Source organism: Micromys minutus (assembly GCF_963924665.1).
Source record: "Micromys minutus genome assembly, chromosome: 9".
NCBI lineage: Eukaryota > Metazoa > Chordata > Mammalia > Rodentia > Muridae > Micromys > Micromys minutus.
The window spans coordinates 44,501,033-44,513,202 of NC_137978.1; the positions used below are offsets into that span (position 1 = coordinate 44,501,033).

The 12,170-nt window shown below is 55.5% G+C and overlaps 1 protein-coding gene across 1 annotated transcript in view; it reads left to right on the plus strand.

Annotated features, from left to right (window-relative positions):
- The first annotated feature begins 7,083 nt into the window (after positions 1–7,083).
- The window catches only part of ADGRB2 (adhesion G protein-coupled receptor B2), a 36,963-nt gene continuing 31,876 nt past the window's right edge, over positions 7,084–12,170 (plus strand). Inside the window, exon 1 of the mRNA XM_080921593.1 lies at positions 7,084–7,129. The gene's annotated coding sequence lies outside the window, so the exon portion shown is untranslated. The remainder of the gene's footprint in view (positions 7,130–12,170) is intronic.

The window sequence follows — 12,170 nt, forward strand, 5'->3', positions numbered from 1 at the left end:
AGGAAGGCAGCAGGAAGGGGCTGTGAACATCAGAGATGGAGATGTCTGTGAAGAGGTTCTCAGATTCTGGTCCAGGGATGAACGGAGACTCCTTCCAGAAGGATGAGAACTCTAGTGAGGCATGGAGGACTGGTGCATCTATTCATCTTGGCTGCCCTGAGTCTTTTCTCCTGGGCTTTATACCACCTAGATCCTGCCAAATGGCCTTGTGCCAAGCAGGACAGAATGGGCAGAACAGGGGGTGTAGGGACTCCTAGGGAGTTAGGAGCACCAGCTCATGCTGCTGAGCCCCTCTGGGGACAGACACTATGGCAGATGCTTTTCCTTTATTGTTAAAAAGAACCCTTAGGCCTTCCCTAAAATCTCTATGGCCACCCCATTTCACAGATGAGCGACTGACAGAGTCAGACAAGACCTGTGTCTCTGCTTTATCCAGGGTTTCTGCAAGACTCTGCTTCAGCTCTGCCTTGTCCCCATCCTCCCTGTCACCTCCCTGAGAGGACAGACCAAGCACCAGCTGTGGAAAATGATTTATTTCAGGACTAGAGTTGATCTTCCCAAGAAGACCTCCTCCCCCAGGGTGACAAACTTGGAGAGCTTAACTCCTAGCCCTGCATCCTACAAGAAGAAGCTAGCCACCAGAGCTTAGGACAGGTGATCAGAGCTGGTGAGGATTGCTAAGAACACACCCCACCCACATACCCCAGGAGGACAGTCATCCCTTGGAGTATCGCTGTCACTGCTGGGTGAAGGAGTGGGCCTGCTACCTCAGCACCATCCGTGGAATAGTCTGCTGCAGGCTGGGGAGGGAAAAGAGGTTCCTGAAGGTTATGGTCAGAGGGGTGGAGCTCAGAGTGCCTGGCTAATCTGCATATCAGAGTGGGAGTGGGGCTTTGGGTACACGAGTGGGTGGTTGTGTGCGTCAGCATGTGGGGGGAGAGTCTGTGTGTGTATGGCGTGCCTGGGTGCAGTCTTTGTGTGTGTCTGCCTAGGTTTTGTACGTCAGGAGCTTGGATCTTGCTCTGAGATCTCTGCTGTGTGTGTGTGTGTGTGATCTGCACAGTGGATAGTATTTTCAGGCATAACTTTTCCTGTTTGTGATTATGTATGGTATAGAAAGCATATGTGTACAATGCTAGGGTTTGTGTATCTACTCAGTGTCTGGGTGAACGTAATCTATGTGGACAGGGCTTGTGTGTAACTGGCGTTGTATGCAGATGGACATGGTATTTCTTTGTATTTAGCACACGCCTGAAACGGCTGCCAGGGCCAATCCTTTAGTCTTGAAGCAGGTGATTGTGGGATTAGACTAGGGGGAAAGTTATCAAGTGAATGTTTGGGCTGTCTCTCTGAGGAACTGTGTCTGATCCCTGATCCCAGCCTAGAGCTATGTGTAGGGGCATAGATAAATAGATAGGTGCCCTCTAAACCAGAAAAATGGGGTGGGGCATTGCATTCTGAGTTGCATGTGTAGTTACATATGCAATTGTGAATCCCTGACTCTGGCAGTGTGTTCATGAGGGTCACCTGCCTATGTAGTCATAGGCATGTATGTTAACACAGACGGGGGTCACCTGCCTATGTAGTCATAGGCATGTATGTTAACACAGATGGGGGTCACCTGCCTATGTAGTCATAGGCATGTATGTTAACACAAATGGGGGTCACCTGCCTATGTAGTCATAGGCATATATTTTAACACAGATCTGGAGAGGAAAGGATGGATGAGGTGTTTTGCAGGGAGGAGGATCCAGATTTAGAAACCACACACCACACACACACACACACACACACACACACACACACACACACACACATTTCAGAATACAACCACACTGGCAGCTCTTACATGACATGGGTTTCAATGGACCCATGGTTTCTTTCTATGGTCTCAACCAATAGAGATCCAGTTGATAGGTCTTTCCATTGTGGAGGGCACTGGGAAAGGGTCACATTCGGGACCCGAATTCTGAGTCATCTCCATGTCCCCAGAATCTAGGCCAGCCCCAGGCCTTGAGTAAATCTGAAAGGAGTCTTCAGTCACACAGATGAGCCTGCGTGGACACAGCAGCATGCTAGGCACCTTGTCCCGGTCATCTGTATGGCTCTGGTAAGTGCAAGTATTTTTATTTTACAAAAGAAAAAGAACGAGTCTCAGAGAGGCTCTAGAAATCTAAAATCGCAGTTAGCGGTGGATGGAGGTTTCCTATGACCCCAGACACTTCTATTTTATCCCATGAGAAAGGGAGAAGTTGTTTGTGTGATGAACATGAGTCAAGGGTCTTAGCTCAAAAGCTCTGGTGGAACCAGTTGTCTTGGATCTCTTGTCACTCAGCCACTCAGTAAGCTTTTACTGAGGACCCACCTGTGCCTGATGTCATACTGTGTGTCAGGGGACTGGCTGTGAGTAGACAGAGTCCTGTCTTCATGGAATTCACAGCTCCCAGTTGGTATGCAGGGAGATAGGGGATGTGCGTACACAGGAAAAAGAAAGCCCAGTTTTCAGAGTGATGAGTGCTACCCAGGAAGTTCAACTCAGTCATGGCATGAAGCAGTGGGGGAAGGGGTGACTTTAGAGGTGTAGGCAGGGAGGTAATATGGAAGCCGGATAGAAGCAGTGAGCTATGGGAACTTCTAGGAAATAGTCTGGAAGTTTTCATAAACAGTGAGGCGATCATGGGAACGGTTGGGGCTCAGGGCATGTGGGTCGAGGGGACAAGACAGGTCTGGAGAAGCTGACAGGGACGGGCACATGCATAGCTTGGGACTATAAGAAGAGGCAATTGTGTTTAAATTGAAGAAATGGTTCAGTTGGCCCAGGAGAGTGTCCTGGCGTCAGAGAGGTAGGAGTAGAAAGCCAGAGGTGAGGTCTGAGAGTCCGCACACTTGGACTTTGTTGCTGACAGAGATACTATGAGGAGTGAGTACATTGAGCACACTTTTGGAGGGAGAGGAAGCCATGAACTTGCTGATAGACTGGGTCCCGGTGCCTAGAAGAGAGCAGATGCTCATACTTGTTGGATGAATACTTGAAAAAAGCCTTCTTGGTACCAGGCTTTGCAATCACTCACATGCACTGTCTAGTGTTTATGCATGATGACCCTAAAGGACTTCTCTACCCTTGGGACCAGAGAAGGTACACACTGCTCAAATGGACTGTGTATAACCAGGAATCAATCCTCTGGAAGGATTTGATGAGGGAATATCCAATCCCCCCCCACACACCGTTTTCCCCCAGTCTTCAACACCAAGAAAACGGAAAACACCCAACCCAGATTACCCAAGGCCCCTCAACTGGTTTAGTTAGACACACAGGACTTCTTGCAGGTGCCTTTTACAGCATAGCCCTCCAGGACCTATGACCCTCCCCCACAGCCATCACTGAGGTGTTATGCATGTGAGCACCGAGACAGACCATGGGGAGGAGATCGTTGAATGGATTTGGATATTTTGGAGAACATGATGTGAGCTCCTTTTGGCGTCCCAGGTGGTTATGGGATTGGAAAGACTTTGGGACCCTGGACACAGGTGGCCCTGGAATACCTGGCTGGTTGTCAAGGGGGAGCAAGGAGCTGAGTGAGGGGAACTCTAGGTCTCCTGGGCTGAGAGGAAACCTGCCTAGGCTCCGGGCCAAATAAATCATTGGGAAGGGAAGACGAACATTTTCTCATCTGTTTAAAGGGCAACGAAGCATAGCAGCTCTGGCCCAGCGGGAGGCGAGGCTGAAGTCAGGCTGGTGAGGCCAGGAAGCTCCCTTGCTTGACCCTCATTCTCTCATGAGCTGCCCTGCTGGCCTGGTCTTTGATGGTGTGCTGCCTCCCAGCTGTGAGAGTGGTGGTAGATATTCTTAACAGAAATATTAATTAGTTGCAAATAAGATCATTATTGTAAAAGGCCCCTCCTCAGGGCCTAGCACTGGCCGATCCATACCTCGGACCACTCTAGACCTGAGGCTGAGACTGTTTGTGCTGTACATGAGAAAGCAGAGGACCAGGAAGCAGAAGGGATTTTTCTCAAGGTCACCCAGCATAGCAGTAGGTCAGGGTAGGAGGCCCCTGTCTGCCTTCATGTCTGTGTTTGGACCCCTTCATCTCAGGTTCCAGAGCAGACCCTCCTGGGACACAGCTGAGGTCACTGTCTTTTGCCTGGAGTGTAAGGACGCAGGGATGGCCCTTCACTCTGCACAAGACTTCTGTGACTGGGCTCTGGATGGTGTTTCTTCCCAGGTTGTCTCAGCTTCAGGCTCCCTGGAGGGGGTGGGGGGTCCCTCCTGGGGCTAAGATGCATTTTTTTTTTATCACCCCCGCCTGGGCTGTTCAGAGAAGTAATTTCTCTTCAACCAGCTGGATTTGAATATGGAAACAATTTGTAATTACTCCAAGTCCTCCTGGGCGGGCAAGCAGGCAGGCAGGCAAGCAGGCGGGTGGCATTATCACCAGAGTGAGTCTGGAAGGGCAGGGGCCCCTGGGAAAGCAGGTGGGGGAAGCCCTCATATAGGGAGGACCTTCCCAACATCTGCCCTAGACCAGACATCGTTCTGTACAACCCCTGACAACTCCTGTTGTCTCTACCCAGTTTGCCTAGCTTTCCTTCCAAGACTGCTCCGTGAGTCCCTCATCATGTCCCACCATTTCCATAGGACAGGAGGTCAAGAGGTCAGGAGTCTACCAAGGAACAGAGAAACAGATAACTTCCTAGTCTCTCTAGAGGTGCTTCTCCTCCCACCCCCTCCCCCCTGCCCCTTACCCAGCTGGATCTCTCAGAGCAGAGGAAGAGGGTGGCTTTAGAGATCCAGCTGCATCACATCTGTAAGGGACCTGCCTGTGCTTCTCTTGGTGCTAAGTCTCTAGCATGCAAATGATCGTGAATATTCATAAAGAGGGAGGCGGGCTCCCTATAGGAGACGAAGGGGCTGTTGCTCTGGAGAATAGTGTTGTAAAGACCTCCACGGGTCCTTGCATCCTTGTGAGCAGTCCATGTCCCGACCACACTCCCTGCTTTTGTCTACTTCCTCAAGGCTCCTAACTCCAGCAACACTGCTGCTTCTCACAGTAGGCAAGTGAGGAAGGAGCCCAGGATCTCCCACTGTGTCTGGTGGCTGTCAGTGCCTTGCAGATGGCAAGGCCTGCCTGTCTTAACCCTCACACTGGTAGCTGAGCCAGAGTGTGTTTGAAGATGCCTATCAAAAATCTAGGAACTCTGCCTGCCAGTGCGAGGCCCAAGGCATTGGCCTTCTCAGGGCTCCCACAGGAAAAGGGAAGACCGTACTGCCTCCCTGCTTCGCACAGCCTCATAAATTCCCATAAGGTGACAGGTGAGATTCCTTCATCGCCCTTATTACCTCCTTCCATTAAAGTCGATAATCTCTCCCAATCACTCACAACAAATGTCACCAGGACTGTGTTAAGGGGAGGGACAGAGGGAAGGGACAGGAGAAGTTAGTTCTCTTTGCCTTTTTGGTAACTCCTTTTGGAAGAGGTGGGCTTTTCTCATCTTGCCACAGTCTGTAGGTGACAAAATTCGAGTTATCAGGGGTAAGGTGACGTTAGCTGTTGACCGACCACCTTGTCGTTACAGGACTGGCCCATCCACCATCCACGTGTGTGAACCTTCCCAAGTATGTCCCGAAGTCATTCCACCCTCATTGCAAAGCTGCCCCCTGCTGGCTTCTCTGCCCAGACTCATCGGATTAACCTACTTGTTTTGGCTGCTGTGGTGTGTCCCCAGTCGGCCCACCTTCCTGGTGGCAACATGCCCAGGCCACAAACAGCCTGACCAGAGCCTTTAGCCATGGATATCTCTCCGGGTACCGCCTGAGCCTTGTGGGCTTAGGCCCCACCCAACTGTTCCTGGGCAAAGTGCCAGAATGGGGTGGGTCTGTGCATCTCTGTGGCTTCTACACAAACAGATGCAACATGGGGGCGCCCCTGGCACAGAGAAAGGCACTTGTGGGAGAAGAGACTTGGGAAAACATGTAACATACTGCACACGTGTAGCATCCCCGTGCCTAGGGACATACAATATCACAGCGATTAACACCAGAATATGCAGTAAACATGCCACACTGCAGGGGGGTATGTGTGTTGCTTCTACATACGAGTTACCCATAGCATTCTTATACACATGTGAGCTTCTACACACACAGTATTCTTAAGGCACATGGAAAAAGCAGCATGCATTCAAGACCTGAGCGCATGTCAATGCATACGTGCAGCACTTGCATGCACCCAGCCAGGCAATATTGCAGTGCACACGCAGGGCACCTGTATGCATATGTAAAGTTCAGCGCAGGAGTGGCACCTGCATACACGGGGACACGCAATGTGCACTGCATATCGGAGAGGGGAGAAAACGCTTTAGTCCCTATAGCTCGGGAGACCCTGGCTGCGCTAGACGCCACTGGCCTGGGGTATCGCTGGAGGGGTATCACCGATAGGCTCACTCTGCAGTCCAGGCGGTCACAGGCAGGGTGGGGGCTTACCCCGGGCTTCTCCCGCGCCGGCGCCTGGGGCCCAGGGTGGGGAGGGGGAGGGCGCGCTTGGCTCGGCTGGCGCTGCTCCCCCTTTAACAGGAGGCGGCGCGCGTCGCCCCCGCCCCCCCCCCGCCCCTTCTCCCGCGGCTCCTCGCGCCCGGCCCGGCGCGCGCCCCCTCCCGGGCCCGGCCCGCGCAGGCGCCGCGTCCCGCCTCGGCCGTCACTTGGCCCGGCGCGCGCTGCGGGCAGCGGCCGGAGTGGCCGGAGGAATCCGGTTCGGTGGCAGCGGCGGCGCTGGGAGGCAGAGAGGAGGATGCGGCACCGGCGATCAGAGGCTGGGGCTGCGGCCGCCGCCCGCGAATAGGAGGCGGCGCGCGGCGCGGGCGGTGCTCGGGGCGGGGAGCGGGGGGCGGCGCGGCGAGGAGGCGGCGGCGGCAGGAGCCCGCGCCCGGCCCGGCGCCCGCCCGCCCGCCCCGTGCAGCTCCGCGGCGCTTGCTCTGCACCCGCCGCTCGGCGGAGCCGGAGCCTCGGGCCTCGGCGCGGCTGCGGCGAGCTGCCCTGCGCCCGGCCCGGCCCCCGCCTTAGGGATGGCAAACTTGCGCCCCGCGGCCGCCTCCACCAGCGCCGGCCCCCGCTCCTGCTGCTGACGGCGCCCAGGTGAGTGCTCGGCCCCAGACCCCGGCCGGCCCCGCACCGAACCCTCGCGCGCGCGGTCCCGAGTGCCCGCACTCGGGGTGCTCAGTTAGCCGGTCTTGCTTAATTCTCCTCCGGCCCGAGCAGAGTCTGTCCAGCGCTCACCCAACCCCCGTCTTAGGAGGGACTCCCAAGCCCCGGCCCGAAGCCCCCTTAGTCTCTCGCGAACCCCTTTGCTGCCCCCTCCCCCAGCCTGGACCGACCCCTTGCCGTCTATGTCAAAGTCCCCCACCTTTAGAATCCTGACCCAGACTGCCACACCGCTGTCGCGAGTCTTGCCCTGTCTCGGCCAAGATCCCAGCAGTGCGCCCCCCGGTCTTGATTTGAACCCCCTCTCCAACCTGCAGCTCGACTGTCCCCCTCCCCCATCTCCCCTCCTAGTCTGGCCACGGGACTCTGGACCTCTCCTCCACTCTGCCCGGAGTCGTTCCGGCCCCCAACCGTGTCTGCTACTGCCCTCCCCCGCGCCTGCACGGCGACCATGCTTCCCCTCTGCCCCGAGTGCCCCTTCCCCCATATCTGCCCAGAGTCCCGCCTTCCCTTTCCAATCTCTGCTGCAAGTCCCCTCCCCCTCATCCTGGAATTGAGGCCGTGTCCCCCTTGCTCCTCCAAACCCCTTCCCCAGGCCGAGATCTCCATCGGACCCGCATCCGACTCCCGCGTTCGTCTTTGGCCGGACACCCGCCCCCCCATCCCTATCCTCCCACCACCGGTCTCAGAGCCCAGCACCAGACGCACTCTCCTGCAACCCTGGGAGCTGGCATGATTTGGGGGGCTGTAGGCTGTGAAGTTGGCGGCCACTCCTGCAGTCGGCTTGGTCCGAGGGCACAGCCGCGGGAAATCCTCCGCGCCACGGCTAGTGCAGAACGGGCGACCAGTCTGTTGCCCGCGGGGGGAGGGGCGCCCAGACCGAAAGATGCCGCCCGCCTGCCCGCCTTGCCAGCTGCCTGCCCGGCCCCTGGGCGTCCTCTGGCGCCCCCTGCCCGCAGCCCGAGACCCACCGCCCCTTCTCTCGCGGACAACCCCCGGTTTCCGCAACCCAAGCGTTTGTTAGGTGTCTGCGGGACTGACGCTGGGAAGTCCCTGGGGAGATGAGGTTGGTGGGCGAGGTCAGGTGCCCAAACACTCCTGGTTGTAAGGCTGTGTGCTTTGGGGAGGGAGAGGGATAGTGTGCGATGGAAGGCTCATCCCAACTGCAAGTCAGGAACCCTTTGAGCCCCAGGCACAGCTCAACTGAACCTGCTTTTCAGAACGGTCTGGTTGCTTCTAGGGACTCAAGTAGGTGTCCCTAGGGAACTTATGTCTGTCTACCCCCCAATTACATTCCTCACAAGAGAGGATAAAGGTGGACCCTATCTGGCTTTGACATAGAGAAGGCTGTGAACAAACCCACCCGACCCAGGGACAGAGCAGACACCTGGAGTGTGGGGGCCAGCAAATGACACCCTGGTGATGTTTTGGGGAGGGCAGGAACCAAGACTGACAGAGGTGATCTTCCTTTCGGTTTCCCTTCTGCTTTCCTCCTCACTACCTCGTTCTGTCCCCTCCCCTCTCTCTCTTTAGAGAGGGACAGGTCTCATTTAGGGTGTGTGTCAGTGGTGGGTATTTCTATAACACAAAGGGAGGCTCTAGTTAAGTCTCTGCTCTCCCCCCTCCCAGCCCTCAGCTTTTGAAGGTAAGTAGCTGAGACTCAGCTTTTGATCTGGTGATCTGGGTTCAAAACCTGTGTGATCTGACCACACTTAACCTTTCCAAGCCTCAGTTGACCCCCTCCCATAAAATGGGTCAGTGACCACTGCCCCCTATAGTTGTTGGGAAATGGAATCAGAGGCGTCTGACACCTATCAATACTCATGATGATGCCTGCGCTGTTTCCTATCAAAGCCAAGGTCAGGTCCCTCCGGACTGCTAATCTCAAGGAGGAACATAAAAGGAGTTCTGTTTTCTTCACTCTAACCTTCAGGATAATAAAGACAGACAGTGCCTTCACCGCCCCGACCCCAAAAGGGTCCAGGAAGCCCGTGACTGTTAGTTTCTGCCTCTTCCTCCTTGGTTCTTCAACATCTGGATCCTCCTTGGCCACAGGGCCAAAAGTGAAGGCCAAGCCAAGGGCTCTGAGGTCTAGATTAAAGTATAGAGGTTAAGGGGAGTGGAATCAGTATAGAGACTGTAGTCTAGGTGCCCAGAGGCAGGCAGTCCGTTAGAGGTGGCCCACATGGAAAACCAGCCACTCTGACACACAGAGCCTTTTTCTCTTCCCAACCCTAGGGGATTAGACATCGTCGGGAACTTTCCAGGTTTCTTAGCGCTGCAGGTCAGAGTTAGGGGCAACCTGGCCTGAGAGCTGTGGAGTTTGGAGAAGCCCAACATTGACGTGAGTGCTTTAGTGAAGGGCTAGTAGGAGAAGGAAAGAGACACGAGCCCCGTTCTGTGGTCGGTTATTTGTCTTCTGGCGGTGTGGCTGGACCTGGGTTCTAGCAAGGAGTGGCAGCTTCTGAGCTCTCCTCCCGCCGGGGCAGCCCTGACACTGGGGAACAAAAGCTTTCGGTTCCTGTAGCAACCGCTCCAGCTGCTGCAAAGTTCCGGGGAGGCGGGCGGAGGGCGGCTGAGTCACCGCCCCCTCCCCTGCCACCCTCACGCCCCCGCCCCCGCCCCCGGGGCCCGCCCCTCATCCCAGTCTGCTCGGCTAGCCTTTCTCTCGGTGTCTGCGGCAGGCCTCCGGAGCGACCCTCTCTGTCATCGGTCTGGGAAGGCCTCACCCGGGTCGCCTGCTCCTTCGGTCCCGCCCCCTAGCTCGAGAGGCTGGATGGAGGGTGTGCGTCTCCCTGAGTGCCAGAGCTTTTGGAGAGGGATCCACGAGCACCCTGCCCCCTGCTCGAAGCACGGGCAGGAGACCCGGAGGCCCCGTGGCAGGCGCCGATGAGGCTGAGGATGAGTGACGGGCGCGTGAATTGGAGCTGCCAGGTGGATAAACGCGACGGATGTGCGCGTCGCCGTGCCCCCTTTTCCCCGCTAGTCGCCCCTCCCCCGCCCAAGGCCAGGGCTCTGGACTCCCTGCCCAGTGTCCAAGCTCACATCTGGTCTCCCTGTAGATAAGAGGCGATCTGATCCAGGGGACACCCCGGGGAGGTGCCCCCCCCACCCCCGCTCTTCACCTTCCACTCCAGCTGCCTTAGGATGTCTTTGGTGCAGAATGGAAGCCTGAGGCTGGGCAGGTCTGGGGGAGTCTTGCAGGATCCCTATTCTCTCTGAACCTAGGAAGAGAGGAACTCTTTGAAATTCTGGGGTCGCTTAGTTGAGGACTATGTCCACCGAGAAAGACTACTTCAGGAAGCTCCTCTCTCAGTTAAGGAAAGTCCTGAAGCCTTTGACCATCTCCAACACCTTGTTTGGCCCTTGGAGCTGACCTTGGCCTCTCTACTTTCTAACACTTGGACCTTGGGAGGGTCTGTGGTCTTGCTCCACTTTGAGGTGACAATGCTACTCTCGGATTGGTTAATCCAAAGAGTATTCCCTGGTGTAGGAATGTGGACCTCAGGACTATCAGCACAGTTCTTAGAGACCAGGAGCAGAGCTCATCACTTTGTGGTGGGTCAGACTACATGTCAGGGAGGCTGTTGGAAAAGGCATGCGAGAGGGAAACTGAGGCCCATGTAGTTTTTCGTGGTTGATAATCACTTGGCCACCTGGGAGGATTCTTCCAAGTCTTTTTCCTGGTATGGGCTCTGGGTCAATGTCTCTAGGAGGACAGGCCACCACCACCGCACACTTCAGGAAGATGTCGAACAAGGCCATCCATGGCTGTGACCCAGCTCCAGCTGAGTCTTTACCATACTACGAAGGGTAGGAAGGTAAAATGTCTTCCGTCAGCTTCAGTCTCTTTTCGAAGCAGGAGCTATGGAGCAATAAAGACCGTACCCTGAGGGCAGGGTAAGATCCTGGACTGAAGATGTGGACATGGGCCAGTGTGTACAGGTGGCTTCCTTCTGGAGAAGCCAGACCTTGTCAAAGACCACTTTGGACTTAGTGTTTTCTGATGAACTGGGAACAGCGGAGGTCCAGGAGATGGGACCAGAGCTCTGTGATGCCCCAGCTTTAGAAACAGGGGTGTGTGTGTGTGTGTGTGTGTGAAGGGGAGTAAGGGCAGTCTCGACAATTAGCTGTCATATACAGTCACAGGGCCAAGCACCTCTCCACACACGGGAATATATGCATCTCTGTATGTATGCAGTGGTCTGACTTCACTGTGTGGTGTGTGCACGCCCATGTATATATGAGGTCATAATGCACTTGTCACGGATCTGCATGCATGTGTGTCTGTTCATATGGAGAACACTGTAAATGCATAGATATCTAAAACCCGTGCATGCATGCTTTTGAGAATGTGTATGTCTCTGCCCAAGTCTGTTGAAGCCCAGGTCTGTTGAGGGTATATGGACATGGGGAAGAGGTTCCCTGCCTTGCTGTAGGTGGGGGAGGGGAGGCCAGTTATAATGAGCCCCCACCTCCCCTCTGCTGAGCTGCAGCCATGGCCTGAATTTTGCAGCCTGCTTAAAAATAATTGGGGGCAGCAGGGGGGATTGGATGTCACTCATCACCCTCTGGTAGCTTCGCTGGTTGCCGCAGCAGCCTGGGCAGGCTGAACACTTTGGGACGGGCAAGATTGCAGGAGGGAGGGAGGGAGGGCCAGGGCTCAGCCACCTTTTTCAGTTTTGCAGAGAGTAGGACACAGACAGCCTGTCCTGGCTTCTGTTGGTCTTTGAGGAGGGTGGGGCAGCTCCTTGTCAGTGAGCGAGCCTGGTGCTGCCTGGCCTCCTTCCTTTCCCGGATGGGTGGGGAAGGACACTGCATGTCTAAGGCTGGGGCTCCGGCCTGGCTCAGAGGTGCTCCATGTGGGAAAGTAGCGTTTGGAACTCTGCGTGCCGCAGCGGGATTGAATTACTGGGGCTCTAATTTCTGTCCCTTGTTCCTGAAACTATTTAGAACAGTCCTGGGGAAATTTGTC